Source organism: Manis pentadactyla, chromosome 16, assembly GCF_030020395.1.
Source record: "Manis pentadactyla isolate mManPen7 chromosome 16, mManPen7.hap1, whole genome shotgun sequence".
Taxonomy (NCBI): domain Eukaryota; kingdom Metazoa; phylum Chordata; class Mammalia; order Pholidota; family Manidae; genus Manis; species Manis pentadactyla.
In genome coordinates this window covers 34,176,462-34,190,793 of record NC_080034.1, presented here as the reverse complement: position 1 = coordinate 34,190,793, position 14,332 = coordinate 34,176,462, and the positions used below count along the sequence as shown (strand labels likewise).

At 38.3% G+C, this 14,332-nt stretch overlaps 1 protein-coding gene across 1 annotated transcript in view; it reads left to right on the top strand.

Moving 5' to 3' along the window:
* Positions 1-9,212: 9,212 nt before the first annotated feature.
* The window catches only part of DNAH8 (dynein axonemal heavy chain 8), a 353,325-nt gene continuing 348,205 nt past the window's right edge, over positions 9,213-14,332 (top strand). Inside the window, exon 1 of the mRNA XM_057494308.1 lies at positions 9,213-9,455. The gene's annotated coding sequence lies outside the window, so the exon portion shown is untranslated. The remainder of the gene's footprint in view (positions 9,456-14,332) is intronic.

The following is a 14,332-nucleotide window of genomic DNA, read 5'->3' as shown; positions in this document are numbered from 1 at the left end:
TTGTTGCTGCTTAAATTATTAAAATTCAGTAGCCACCTGTTATTCGGGGCTGCAACTTGGTAGGAAATTGGGATGTGATGGAAAGAGAACTGAGAGTTACTCTTTTTAAATTATAAGGATCCTAAAGTCTCTCACTTCAATTAACGCAGGATAATTAAAACAACTCTGAGTTAGTAACAGCCTAGATTCATGTTTGGGGTCCATTAGTTATTAACTCTAGAAAGTTGGAATTCTTACTGAACTTTGAGCTTCCTTTTAAGACTTTTGTGAGCATCAAAAATCTCCACCTTCTGTGCTCCTAGAGTGCTTTGTAATTTCAATAATACATTAATCCCAGTTCCTTCTTACCTTAGAGTTGGTGAAGGGACCTCATCTTGTTCACCCCAGTATTGCCCAGACACACACCATATTCTTTACATATACCAGGTGATCAGCGATTAGGCTGAGTCTAATTCATTTAGGTTTTTTACTTTCCCTCATGCCAAGTTCCAAAATTACTGCTAGAGTCAGTCTCTAGCAACCTCCACTATACTTTGAGATTTATGATTTCACTATTTAACATCCAAATATCCAAAATTTACAGTGTGTTTGTCTTGCCAATGGGTTTCAGCCTCAGGCAAGTTCACTATGGATTCAAATGACAGAACATTCTTAAGGTGAAAGGGTTATGCCCAACTTTATTTCCACCGTGGCAGGTCAATCACTACAATCCCGTTCACTCAGAGCGAGTCTGCATGCAGCAAGCCTGTCTCTGCCTCTGGTCCTCTCTGCCCGCACAGCCGACCCAGTCTCTGTCCTCTGCTCTGCTCTCCTGCAGCCTTGCAGCCGTGCCACCCTGTCGCCCAGAGCACTGGGTGGAGCTCTTTATATAGAATCAATAACAACATATTGCCCACACATGTGTAGTGAGCCAGCTAACCAGGGCTAGGTAAAGGTGAGAATCCTGGCCACAGGAACCTTCATTTTATCCACAGTATTTTATGTTAATTTTGCTAAGGCACGTTATTTTAATTGCGTTCATTGGAAGACTTGTAGTCACCCTGTGTTCTTTGATGACTGGCTTGTAGTAGATGTTCAATAACACTTCCTGTTTCTAAAAGACTGATCACGATTGGTTTGAACACAACTTAGAAAAGGACTTTATGTTGATAAATGAAGAATAAGATTTGACAAAGAGTTTTTAAGTGAATAGGAGGGGCTATGTGAATCAGCGAGAAGATGGTGTCAGGAATTTGGGTTGCAAAGGGTTGGCCAAAATAGGAGTTTATTGCCCCACCTAATCAAACTGAAGCAGGCAGGGATGCATCTGGTGCACCTGGCATCTAGCACCAGGCACCTGGATACCATTAAGATATCTCCATCTCTCATCTCAGCTTCTTTCTTCATCTCAGTTTCATTTTGTCAGGCAAGCTTGTTTTACAAGTCTACAAACTTGAAGCTCTCAGTCTCTCAGCCTGTCACCAAAGAAGGATTGAACCTCTTCCCTGAATTCCAATTTCATAAAGTCCAGGGAGGAGCTATGGTTGGCCTGGATTAGGATCTGTGCTTACTTCTGTGGTCAGGGCACTGTGATTGGCAGCCTGGATTAGAGCCACCTGCTTCAAAGTGGGGGTGAAACAGTTCCCCAGAAGAAGAGGGATGCTGATCTTATAAAAACAGAGAGTTGCTGGGCAAACTGAAGCATAGTTGTCCACTGCAAAAAGGTGAGAAGGATAAGAATTTCAACAGAAATTTTCTGCATACCTAGTACTAACTTACTGAAGGGTATACCATCAAACTCTATGTTCTAGAACTACAGAACTTCACCATGGAGATAGCCCTTAAAGCTGCTAAACCTAGGAATTGAGGCAATACACAAACCCTCCATATACTGTGCATTACCAGTGAATTTTTTCATAAGAAGCCCAGACAAAAAAAATTTGTCTGAGGTATTTTATTGAAAAGACACCCCAGTTGTTTTTCTCTCTAACCCCTCTGGTGAATATCCTAAAATAATGTGAAAGAGAAATCATATAAATTAAATGAAATCTGGATATAAAATATTGACTTATTTACAAATTAATCCATTAATGTAATGCAATTCCAGTAAGAATCTGACAGGTTTTCATTGAATTGAATAAGCTGATTCTAGATTCTGTTCTTAGAGCCCTGAACAGCCAAGGCTCATTTGAAGACTAAGTAGGGGAACTTACCCTACTAGATAAGAAGACTTAGTATATAAGTTACAGAAGACAGTGTGGTAATGGCACTGGTATAGATCAGTAAAATGGAAACTGGTAGGCAGCTCTAAGATGGCCCCAATGATCCCTTACTCTTGGTTTTCATGCTCTTGTGTCATCTCCCCTTGAGTGTGTATTTAGTGACTCGCTTCTAAGGAACAGAATATGGCAGAAGTGATGGGATGTCAATCCTGAGATTAGAGTATATAAAGACTGGGATTCTTATCTTGGGAGCCCTCTTTCGCTTTCTTTTTCTCCAGTCTCTCACTCATCAAGCTACCACATTATGAACAACATGATGTGAGACTCAGGTGGGCAGGAACTAATGTCTCTCACCAAAAGCCTTTAAGGACCTGTCAACAGTCACATAAGTAAGCTTGAAAGTGGGTTCTCTCCCCCAGAGCTTTAGGGTGGCTGCTTCTCCAGCTGACTCCTTAATCTTGACCTTGTGAGAAACCTTGATCGAAAACTACCTAGCTAGACCCTTCCCAGATTCCTACCCCTAGAGACTGTGAGATAATAAATTGTTGTTTTTAGCTGCTAAATTTTGGGGTAATCTGCTATGCAGAAATACACAATGAATGCACACAAACACACACATGAAAACTTGACAGAGATGTGAACTAGTATTGCAGATAAGCAGGAAAGGATGAATTTTTCGATGAAAGGTGCTACAATACCACAGCTTATCCATACTTTAAAAATCAGATTTCTCTATTTCATACCACAAAGAAAAACAGAAGTCTTAGTGCATTAAATATATAAATGTGAGAAGGCAAAACTCAAAAATATAAAGAATAATATATCATACAATATCTTTATGGATTCATGGTAGGAATTTCTGAATAACTAAAATAAAATAATAAAATAATAATAAAAATTTTAAATAATAAAAATAAAAAATAATTAAAGCACAAAATACATAAGAAAAAAGCATATTAAGTAAAACACACCATAAAAAGTAAAAAGACAAACCAGAGTTGGAGATGGTATGGGCAACACACATAGCCAATGAAGAAACAGTATCCACAATTGGTGAAAATTCCTACAAATCAATGAGAAAAAGACAAAGAATTTAATAGGAAAAAAAAATGGCAAAAGAGAAAAAAACGGTGGTTTACAAATGAGGAAACACAAATACCTAATAGGCATATGAAAAAATGCTCCAACTCACTGGTGAACAAGGAAATAAAGTTTAATATAAAAATAGGGTTCCTATCATGCCTTTCAGATCAACAAAAATTAAAAACTAAAGTCTGTCAGTATTAAGTGTTGGTGTGCATGTAGAAAAGCTAAAATTCATATACATTTGCTGGTGTAAACCTAAATTATTATGAAAACTTTGGAAAATAATTTGACAGTATCTAGTGAAGTTAAAGATGATACATCTAAATGGACAAAAACCACATGATCATCTCCATAGATGCTGAAAAAGCATTCGACAAAATTCAACATGCATTCATGATAAAAATTCTCAACAAAATGGGTATAGAGGGCAAGTACCTCAACATAATAAAGGCCATATATGACAAACTCACAGCCAACATCATACATAACAGTGAGAAGCTCAAATCTTTTCCTCTAAGTTCGGGAACAAGATAGGGATGCCCACTCTCCCCACTGTTATTCAACATAGTACTGGAGGTCCTAGCCATGGCAGTCAGACAAAACAAAGAAATACAAGGCATCCAGATTGGTAAAGAAGAAGTCTAACTGTCACTATTTGCAGATGACATGATACTGTACATAAAAAACCCTAAAGACTCCACTCCAAAACTACTAGAACTAATAACGGAATTCAGCAAAGTTGCAGGATACAAAATTAATACACAGAAATCTGTTGCTTTCCTTTACACGAACAATGAACTAGCAGAAAGAGAAATCAGGAAAACAATTCCATTCACAAGTGCACCAAAAATAATAAAATACCTAGGAATAAGCCTAACCAAGGAAGTGAAAGACCTATACCCTGAAAACTAGAAGACACTCTTAAGAGAAATTAAAGAGGTCACTAACAAATGGAAACTCATCCCATGCTCCTGGTTGGGAAGAATTAATATCGTCAAAATGTGGCCATCCTGCCCGAAGCAATATAGAGATTCGATGCAATCCCTATCAAATTACCAACAGCATTCTTCAATGAACTGGAACAAATAGTTCAAAAATTCATATGAAACTGCCAAAGACCCCAAATAGCCAAAACAATCCTGAGAAGGAAGTATAAAGTGGGGGGGATCTCACTCCCCAACTTCAAGCTATACTACAAAGCCACAGTAATCAAGACAATTCGGTACTGGCACAAGAACAGACCTGCAGACCAGTGGAACAGAATAGAGAGTCCAGATATTAACCCAAACATACATGGTCAATTAATATACAATAAAGGAGCCATAGACATACAATGGGGAAATGACAGCCTCTTCAACAGCTGGTGTTGGCAAAACTGGACAGCTACATGTAAGAGAATGAAACTGGATCATTGTCTAACCCCATACACAAAAGTAAATTCGAAATGGATCAAAGACCTGAATGTAAGTCATGAAACCATAAAACTCTTAGAAAAAAACATAGGCAAAAATATCTTGGACATAAACATGAGCAACTTCTTCATGAACATATCTCTCTGGGCAAGGGAAACAAAAGCAAAAATGAACAAGTGGGACTATATCAAGCTGCAAAGCTTCTGTACAGCAAAGGACACCACCAAGAGAACAAAAAGGCATCCTACAGTATGGGAGAATATATTAATAAATGACAGATCCGATAAAGGTTGACATCCAAAATATATAAAGAGCTCATGCACCTCAACAAACAAAAAGCAAATAATCCAATTAAAAAATGGGCAGAGGAGCTGAATAGACAGTTCTCTAAAGAAGAAATCCAGATGGCCAACAGACACATGAAAAGATGTTCCACATTGCTAATCATCAGAGAAATGCAAATTAAAACCACAATGAGATATCACCTCACACCAGTAAGGATTGCCACCATCCAAAAGACAAACAACAACAAATGTTGGCAAGGTTGTGGAGAAAGGGGAACCCTCCTACACTGCTGGTGGGAATGTAAATTAGTTCAACCATGTGGAAAGCAGTATGGAGGTTTCTCAAAAAACTAAAAATAGAAATACCATTTGACCCAGGAATTCCACTCCTAGGAATTTACCCTAAGAATGCAGCAGCCCAGTTTGAAAAAGACATATGCACCCCTATGTTTATCGCTGCACTATTTACAATAGCCAAGAAATGGAAGCAACCTAAGTGTCCATCAGTAGATAAATGGATAAAGAAGATGTGGTACATACACAATGGAATATTATTCAGCCATAAGAAGAAAACAAATACTTCCATTTGCAACAGCATGGATGGAGCTAGAGGGTATTATGCTCATTGAAATAAGCCAGCCGGAAAAAGGCAAGTATCAAGTGATTTCACTCATCTGTGGAGTATAAGAACAAAGAAAAAAATCTGAAGGAACCAAATAGCAGCAGACTCACAGAACCCAAGAATGGACTAACAGTTACCAAAGGAAAAGGGACTGGGGAGGATGGATGGGAAGGGAGGGATAAGGGGAAAAAAGATAAAGGGGGTATTACTATTAGTATACATAATGTAGGGGGGCGGGCATGGGGAGGGTTGTACAACACAGAGAAGACAAGTAGTGATTCTATAGCATCTTACTACACTGATGGACAGTGAGTGTAATGGGGTATGTGAGGAGGACTTGGTGAAGCGGGGAGTCTAGTAAACATAATGTTCCTCATGTAATTGTAGATTAATGATACCAAAATAAATTTATAAAAAAAGATGGTACATCCAAGGATCTACTACTAAGTATATATCCTAGAGGCTGACTGTGCTTATACTCTAAGAGACATGATTTGAGTAGAAAAAAATTGACAAATCCTAAATGTCCAACAGCAAGAAAAGTGTTTATTTTTTATACAGTGGAATACTATATATAAGTGAAAATGAATGATCAGAGGAACATATTCCAACATGAATAAATCTCACAAATAAAAATAACTAAAAGTTGCAGCAGAGTCTATATGGCACAATAACCACTTTCACAAAATTTTAAACTGTGCAACAATTAAGGTATGGTTTAGGGCTACATACACATCTAGTAATGGAATCATGAAGTGTCTGGGAATAAACAACTCTAAATTCAGGAACATGATTTCCTCTTAGAGGTGGTGCAAGGAAGCTGTATGGGAGGGGTATACTGGGTATTTAAACGTTTTGACATTGTTTCATTCTTAAGCTGGGTGTTAGATAAATGGATACTTGTATTATGCCATAGGCCTCTCTGAATATCTTAAATATTGTATAATATACTTTTTAAAAGCTTAAAGGCAGTAAGAATCACATATAGAAACAAAATGGAAGATATCAATAGTTGGGAAAGAGTAGTTTAGACTGGTCTCTATTTGAGAAGACACAAATCTCAAATGAAGTTTCAAAGTATTTCCTTTTTTGGTAGAAGGGATATTAATTTTCTAGAGCTGATGTAAGAAATTACCAAAAACTTAGTGGCTTAAAACAACAGAAATTTCTCTCTCAATTCTGGAGGTTTGAAGTGTGAAATCCAGGTGAGGTGTCAGCAGGGCCACATTCCCTCCACAGGTTGTGGGAGAGAACTCCCTCTTGTCTATTCCAGCTTTTGGTGGCTCCTGGTGTTCCTTGGTTTACGGCAGGAGAGCTCCAGGCTGCCTCAGTCTTCACGTGGCCTTCCTCCCTGTGTCTCATATCTCTCTCTCTTTCCCCTTTCTCCTCTAAGGGCACCACTCAGAGGATTAAGGGCCCACTGTAGATCAAGGACAATCTCATTTTGAGATCCTTAACTACCTCTGCAAAGACCTACTTCCAAATAAAGTCACCTGTCACATTCACAGCTACCAGGAGTTAAGACATGGACATGTTTTGGGGAGACACAATTCAACCCACTATAAGGGGAATATACATGTTTTTTTCTTTTTTGTTAGTAAAATTAAGATTAGGAAATTTACTCAGAGTATGTTTAAAACACTTGCATGGTTAATGTTCCTTAATGAACGTAACTTTATCTCAGTTGCCTAGGTTCCTATTGTCAGGTGTTTTAGATGTCTGCATTGACAGTCTTTTATTTTTTTTACCAAATGGAATGAACAGCTAAATAGGGCATATAAATGTGCTGTTTTAACTAAAAACCAATAATCTTGGAAGAAAAGTTTGAGAGAACAAACTGTGGATAGTTATTCAATATTTATATACATTTTACTTGTATGGCTGGCTACTAAAATTGTTATTTTGGTAATATGATCATTTCCCTATATAAGGACAATTATAACAATTAATATTGATAATCTGCATATTTCAGTTGCATATTCCCTCCAACATCTAGGCATTTCTAGTTGGTTGTCTTGACATTCTTATTTCTGTCAATAGCATCATCTTTCTCTCAGTCAGGGAGGCTTGAAACCACCCTCATTATGTAGTTAGAGATCTTAGGAACAGGAAGGGAACCTAGAGATCATCTCATCTCCCACGTTTCATTCTACAAATGAGGATACCCAGAACTAGAGCAGTTTCATAATCTTGAGTTTCAGAACTAATTAGTTGAGTTATTGTGTAGCACAGTCCCAGGACTAAATTTCAGGTTCCCTGATTACTGGTTCAGTATTTTTTTCTTTATCCACCACCACACCACCACCACTCCTCTTCCCCCCTGCGTCGATTAAGCCATTACCATGTACTATGGTGCTGAGAGTTTATATACATTCCCTTATTGTATTTTCAGGGACATTTAATTCTTAGGGTCTTGAGCAGTCTAACCACTTACTGTTTCATGATACATAGTGTTTTCTTTCTATTAAACCTCAAGAGAACTTGTGGAAGGTGTACTTTTCCCATATTTCAGGCATTCTCAGGCATGCTGTCATTTGGCAGTTTCTATATAATTTCAAAAGAAGAATTTGTAGGTAAAGCATATGACTATATTTAAGGCTCTTTAAAGGATATGACATTAAGGCAGTTTGTTTTTTACTACATCAGAATATATAGCTATACCTCTGACTGGGAAGATGACAAGGATTAAAACTGCCACAACTCTGTAAGTGCCAAGAATAGATGACTAGACAAATGGATAGAGAGACCCGTGTTACTCACAGACCAAGAAACAGCAGGAATATCACACGGGAGGCCAGCCCTGCTCCCAAGTCCCATGGGGCAACACTATGAGGCAGTGGACTGGGAGGAGCTAAGGGATTCAGGGCTAAGGGCCCAGCATCTTTTGTAGCAAGCAGTAAACAAGCTAGTCCTTGGGAAGTGACCAGTTGCTCCTTAGTCACACAACTGGTTCCTGTCACCTACTCAAATGCCGACACACTAGCTAAGGAAACAGCTCAGGGTCAGAGGACAGTTGGCTCTTGCAAGACTGACATACTCTGCAAAATGTGCAGGGGCGCTGTGGGCCCCCTGGCCTCCTAGTGTATAAAGGCTGCATGTAGTTCTTAATATGCACGAACCACAGTTCATTGAAATTTACTTGTGATTTCTATAAACATTGTTGGTCAGATTTTTCCAGTCCTCATTCTAGATTGATCTGCTCTATATTCAGAGACTGACTTTAACACCTAATTAAAAAGGGACACCTTTACACCAAGTCAGGGAGTTACAAGAAAAGCAGAAATGTACTGGAAAGGGAGGCAATGGCCGTTTCTACAGACAAGTTTTCTTTTCTGGAAAGTCAGTTTTCTCTAAGAGTCTTTCTGCTCTCTACATTAACAGTCCTAGGTTTCTGAGCAATGGTATTCAACCGGAAACATTTTGTGTTCTCCAATGAAACACTAAATAACTTAAAAAAATGTAAAGGTCACAGAATGGTTATTTTATATGGTTACGCATTTCCACACCAATCCTCTCAAACCATACCTTAGAGTTCTCCCAAGCCTGCATTTCCACCCCCACCCCCACCCCATCAGCGCCCGACAAGTTTCCATCTCTCGGCAGCTGCCTTCCTCAGCGGCCCGGGGCCGCCGACACTGACGCCCTTCTCGGGCTGGGCGGGGGAGGCAGCGCGCGGGCCTCGGGAGGAGGGGCGGAGGCTCGTGCGGCTCCAGGCGCCAGGCAGCCCGCAGTCCTGCGGAACCCGCGCGGCCGCCCCGGAGCGAACCGGTGTCGACTCCCAACCGCCGAGTCGCTGTGGCCGCGGAGGCCAGGAGCAGCTCCCGGGCGGCGCGGCCTCTCGGTCGGCCTGGTGAGCTGGGGGCGGCGGGCGGGCGGGTGCGCGGCCGGCTCTGCCCCGGGAGCTGAACTCCCTCGGGACTCCCGGCCCGATGAGGCTCGGGCTACTTTCAGCCCTTCGGGGAGTGGAGTCCTCACCTCCCGACAAACCCAGTTAGCAACCTGCTACAAAACCCCAGCCAAGTCAGTGCCCTCGGTAAATCCCAGTCTCTCCTGGACTTCTCCCTGACTTATTACCCACTCACCCTTCTAAGAATAAAAAACTAAGAGACAAAAACACCTACCCCTCCAGTCTTATTTTCGGCTCCTCTCTCCTTACTCCCCCGCACCCCGAAAGTCTCACCACTGAATTTACCACTTTTCCCAAGCAAGCTATGCCTTTCCCTGCTTTCTTGAATTTGCACCGCAGTACCCTCACCTTCTGCCTAGAATATTCCCTGTCCCATCCTCTCACGACAGTTCTTCTTCAGACCCAACTCAAATGCCATTTTCTGTCTCTTCCAGAAGTTTCTTTTTCTGCCAATCCCTCAGCCCGTTTTTGTTTTTTCTTCCTCAGCCCGTTTTTAATTCACTTTTTCTTGATATTAACCTCCCTGGCTGTGCTTAACCGTCTATCTCCCCAGTTTGTGTGTTTTGCTCTGGGGGGGCGGTGGGGGCTCGTTAATGGTATATGTAGCTACAGCGACTAAGCACGCAGACCTTCGGAAATCACGAATGAAGTAATACTGAAGGGGTAGGGCTACTGAAATGGCGTAAGAGAAAGTGAGGCTGAACATTTGGCACACAGATGTGCAGCTTGCTCACTTCAGTATTCCTATGGCTGGAAGAGTCCAAGATCCTGTTGCTCCTGATGATGAGTAAGGATGACTTTGTGGATGTCCCCAAACCTCCAAAATTGAACTGAAGAAGAGGAGGTGGGAATTTAGAATGATTGCACTTGGCAGCGAGTTAGCTGTAGAGAGTTGATGGGCGTAGGGGGGGGAGATGAACAACTGTCTGTCCTTCATCCATTCTGTGCTTTTATGACTAGCAAAGTGTGAAAACTTGGAGTGAGGACTTGTCTCTTCTTTTAAGGAGTAATCTTGCTAAATCCTAAAATTTATAGAGAATTTTAGGTTCTACATTTGAAGTCCTAAGATAATGTAAGGAAAAAATATAAACATATATTGTATAGTATATGATACACACATAATGCAAGTAAAATATGTACATAATTATATTTTTTAAAGAACCATACAGAAAGTTATAAAATTGAAAAGTACGACACTCTATTTCCCTCCTCCAGTCTTTTTCACTCAAGGTGATTGTTGTTAATAATTTATTGTGTATGCTTAGCTGGAAAGCTTTTCATGTATTTTACCAAATCTAAGCTATCACTGATTGTAATTGTATGCAATTACATAAATGCAAGTTATGTATTGTATATAACTGCATAAAGGAAAAAATGTCTGTTAAAACTTTTTAAAATGTGCATCTTAGAATAGATGAAATACCATATATATGAATATATATACTTTTATAAATTTATACAATTGGCATCATTATGCAGTGGCTTGTACCTTGCTTTTGTTCTTTCATGTAGTAATATGTGTTGGAGATCTTTCTATGTCTGTATTTTTAGCTCAACCTCATTCTTTTTATTGCTCAGGCATGTATTAAAACCTTATTGAATAGGGTACTACAGTATAATTAATAGGTCCTTTATTGAGGGACATTTTGGTTGTTTCCAGCAAGTATGTTTGTTTTCGTGCTTGTTTTTGCTATTAGAAACATGTTACTGTAAACAAGCCTGTGTGTATGTATGTGTGTATGAATACCTACCTACATATAAACATGTATAATATGGATATGCAATAAGCTAATTCATATTTACTAAGATTTTTCCATTTCAACAATGTAATCTATTCAAAAATTTGCTACAGTTTTTAGGAATTCTTCTAAATAGAGTAGTTGTATACATTTTCTAACTTCAAACAGTTGCATCAGTGGTAAGCTGGATATTTTATATTTAGAGTTCATTACATGCAAAGTACAATTTGACATTTGAAAACCATCTCAGATGTAGAAAATGCATCTCAGATTAATTAGAGGAAGAATTCTACAACTCCCCTGAGCAAAATATCCCCAAAATGGCATGGCAATTGATTGATTAATTGAATGATTGATTTAGAGAGCTCTAGATATATGCTTTACTTACAAAATTTTAAACCAAAACAAATTATGTAGAATTTGTTTCTCAGTCACAATAGTGATTAATACCTAATTATCAGTTTCTTTATATTCAGTAGTCACAGACTACTAACCATAAAGACTGTTTATGTTCACAAAATAAGAGCTTATTTCTGTTCTTGGCTTGAAATGTTTATGTCTGCACTCAATAGGCACAAACTGAACTCTCTACATAGGACATATGTTTTGTAAGCTAATAAGTTTCAGAAATTACATTCTGTTTTTTTTCCCTTAAACAGCTTTACATAAATCCCAAGGAAACTGAGCTAAAAAGACACACATAGAGATAGACAGTATATGTATATTATATTTAATGTTTACCCAAATTGAAGCTATAGATTATGCTTATTAGATTACCATATGAACAGAGTAATTCACAATAACCTCTTTCAGTGTATTTTATTATAAATTTGATGAATTATTGGTTAGATTTTTAAAAACTGCCTGGGAATGCTGGGAAAAAAGCAATGATTAGAACTGTGCCTATACCCTAACATGCTAGCATTAATCTGCTTTATAAAAGCCACTATATATATAAAAACCATTATGTATGCATGAAAACCACTATACATAAGATAATTTTATTATTATTATGATAACTGATTCTGAATTCTTGATATTTCTGGTCTTTTGAAAGAGTAATATCATATGGCATAATTCTAAACTTTTTTTTCCAAATAAATTCTCCCCTTTTTGATCTCTTCTTAGCTTTTTATGGCTTTACCTTTTTACTTTTCTCCCTAGATTTCTTCCTTCTCTTCTTATTGAATCCTGATTATCCTTCAAGGTCAGCTTATGGTAAATCCTCTGTAAAATCCTCTTTGTCTATTTTGTCCACACTAATTTTTTCCTTCTGTTAATTCCTTCTCTAGAACTGCTAGTAGAATTTTACACTCTTAATTGACCCATGTAGATTACTTTATCTCCCCAATCAAGATTGTGAATTTTTGAGGACAAGAGTCCTGTCTTATTTTCTGTCTCCCAGGGTGACTATCACAGCCCTGGTACTCAGACCGCTTTGTATGGCGGCTGTGGCTGTGGCCCAGAAATGGAGAGAGAAGCTTTCATTTTTTTTCTTTATCTATTCTCTTTGTCTTCCTCCAAGCTTTCTTTCCTTCTTTTTCCCTTTCCTTTTTGCTTGCTTTCAGTTTTCCTGAGCCTATGGATTCAGCCTGACCTTAGGAACTATAGATACTGTTTAACCTAACTTGTGGTGTTCAGGACCAAAATAAGCATTTTTAGATTTTAGTAACCTTACTTTGTAAGATTACAAATAGCTATTTGAGCAAGCGGGAAAGCTGGTGCTTACAGATGGGTAACAGTTCCTCACTGTCTATACTGATTCTCTTTTTTAGTTTAAATATGCTTTCTTTCCCTGGTCTATTTGAGGGAAAATTTTCTGACCTTAATCTCCTGATAGACTGTAAATAAATTGGTAACTTTCTTACTGCAGTGTTTATCATGTTGTTTTTAAAATAGTATTGTAAAGTTGAGATATCACATAATGTAAAATTCATCATGTTAAAGTGGACATGTTAATAGTTTTTATTATATTGTGTGTGTTTTGCAACCATAAATAACTACTTTCTAATTTCAGGACATTTCCATTACCCAAAAAAGAAATCCATGGCTTTTGGCAGTTAGGCTCTTCCTTCCCACCATCCCCTGGGCAACCACTAATCTACTTTCTGTCTCTATGGATTTGCCTTTTCTGGACATTTTTATATAACTAGACTCATACAGTGTCCTTTTGCGTCCATCTCCATTCTCTTAGTGTATTGTTTTCAAGGTTCAGCCTTGTTGTGGCATGTAACAGTCCTTCATTCTTTTGCCTGAATAACATTCCATTATATGGAATGCCACATTTTCTTTATCTGTTTGCCACCTAATTGGACATTTGGGTTATTTTCACTTTTCACTAATGTGAATAATACTGCTATGAACATTTGTGTACAAATTTTTGTGTGAACATATGGTACCAATTCTCTTAGGTGGAATTCCACCTAGGAGTAGAATTACTGGGTCATGGCATTTCTGTATCTAGCTTTTTGAGGAACTGCTAAACTGTTTTCCATAGAGGCTGTATTATTTTATATTCCCAGCAGCAATGTATGAAGATTTAAATTTCTGTACATCATTGCCAACACTTCTTATTGTCTTTTAAAAAACTCTAGCCATCCTTTGAGTCGAGTATAAAGTACTACCTCATTGTGGTTCTGATTCGCATTTCCCTAATGACTAATTATGTTGAGCATCTTTTCATGGGTTTGGCCATTTATATATCTTCTCTGGGAAATAATCAGTTTTGATTCTTTGCCCATTTTTAAATTGCCTATTTTAAATTGGTTGTCTTTTTACTATGGAGTTGTGAGAGCCATTTATATATTCTCAGTAATAGATCCTAATGGAATATTTCATTTGCAAATATTTTCTTCCATTCTGTGGGTTGTCTTTTCACTTTCTTGATAGTATCTTTGACGTTTTAAAATTTAATGAAGTTTATTTTTTCTTTGACTGCTTGTGGTTTTGGGTGTCATATCTAAAAAACCATTCTCTCAGCCAACATTTGGGCAACTCTGCCTAATCCAAGGTCACACAGATTTTCACCCATGTTTCCTTCTAAAAGCTTTATAGTTATTGCTCCTAGATTTAGGTCTTTGA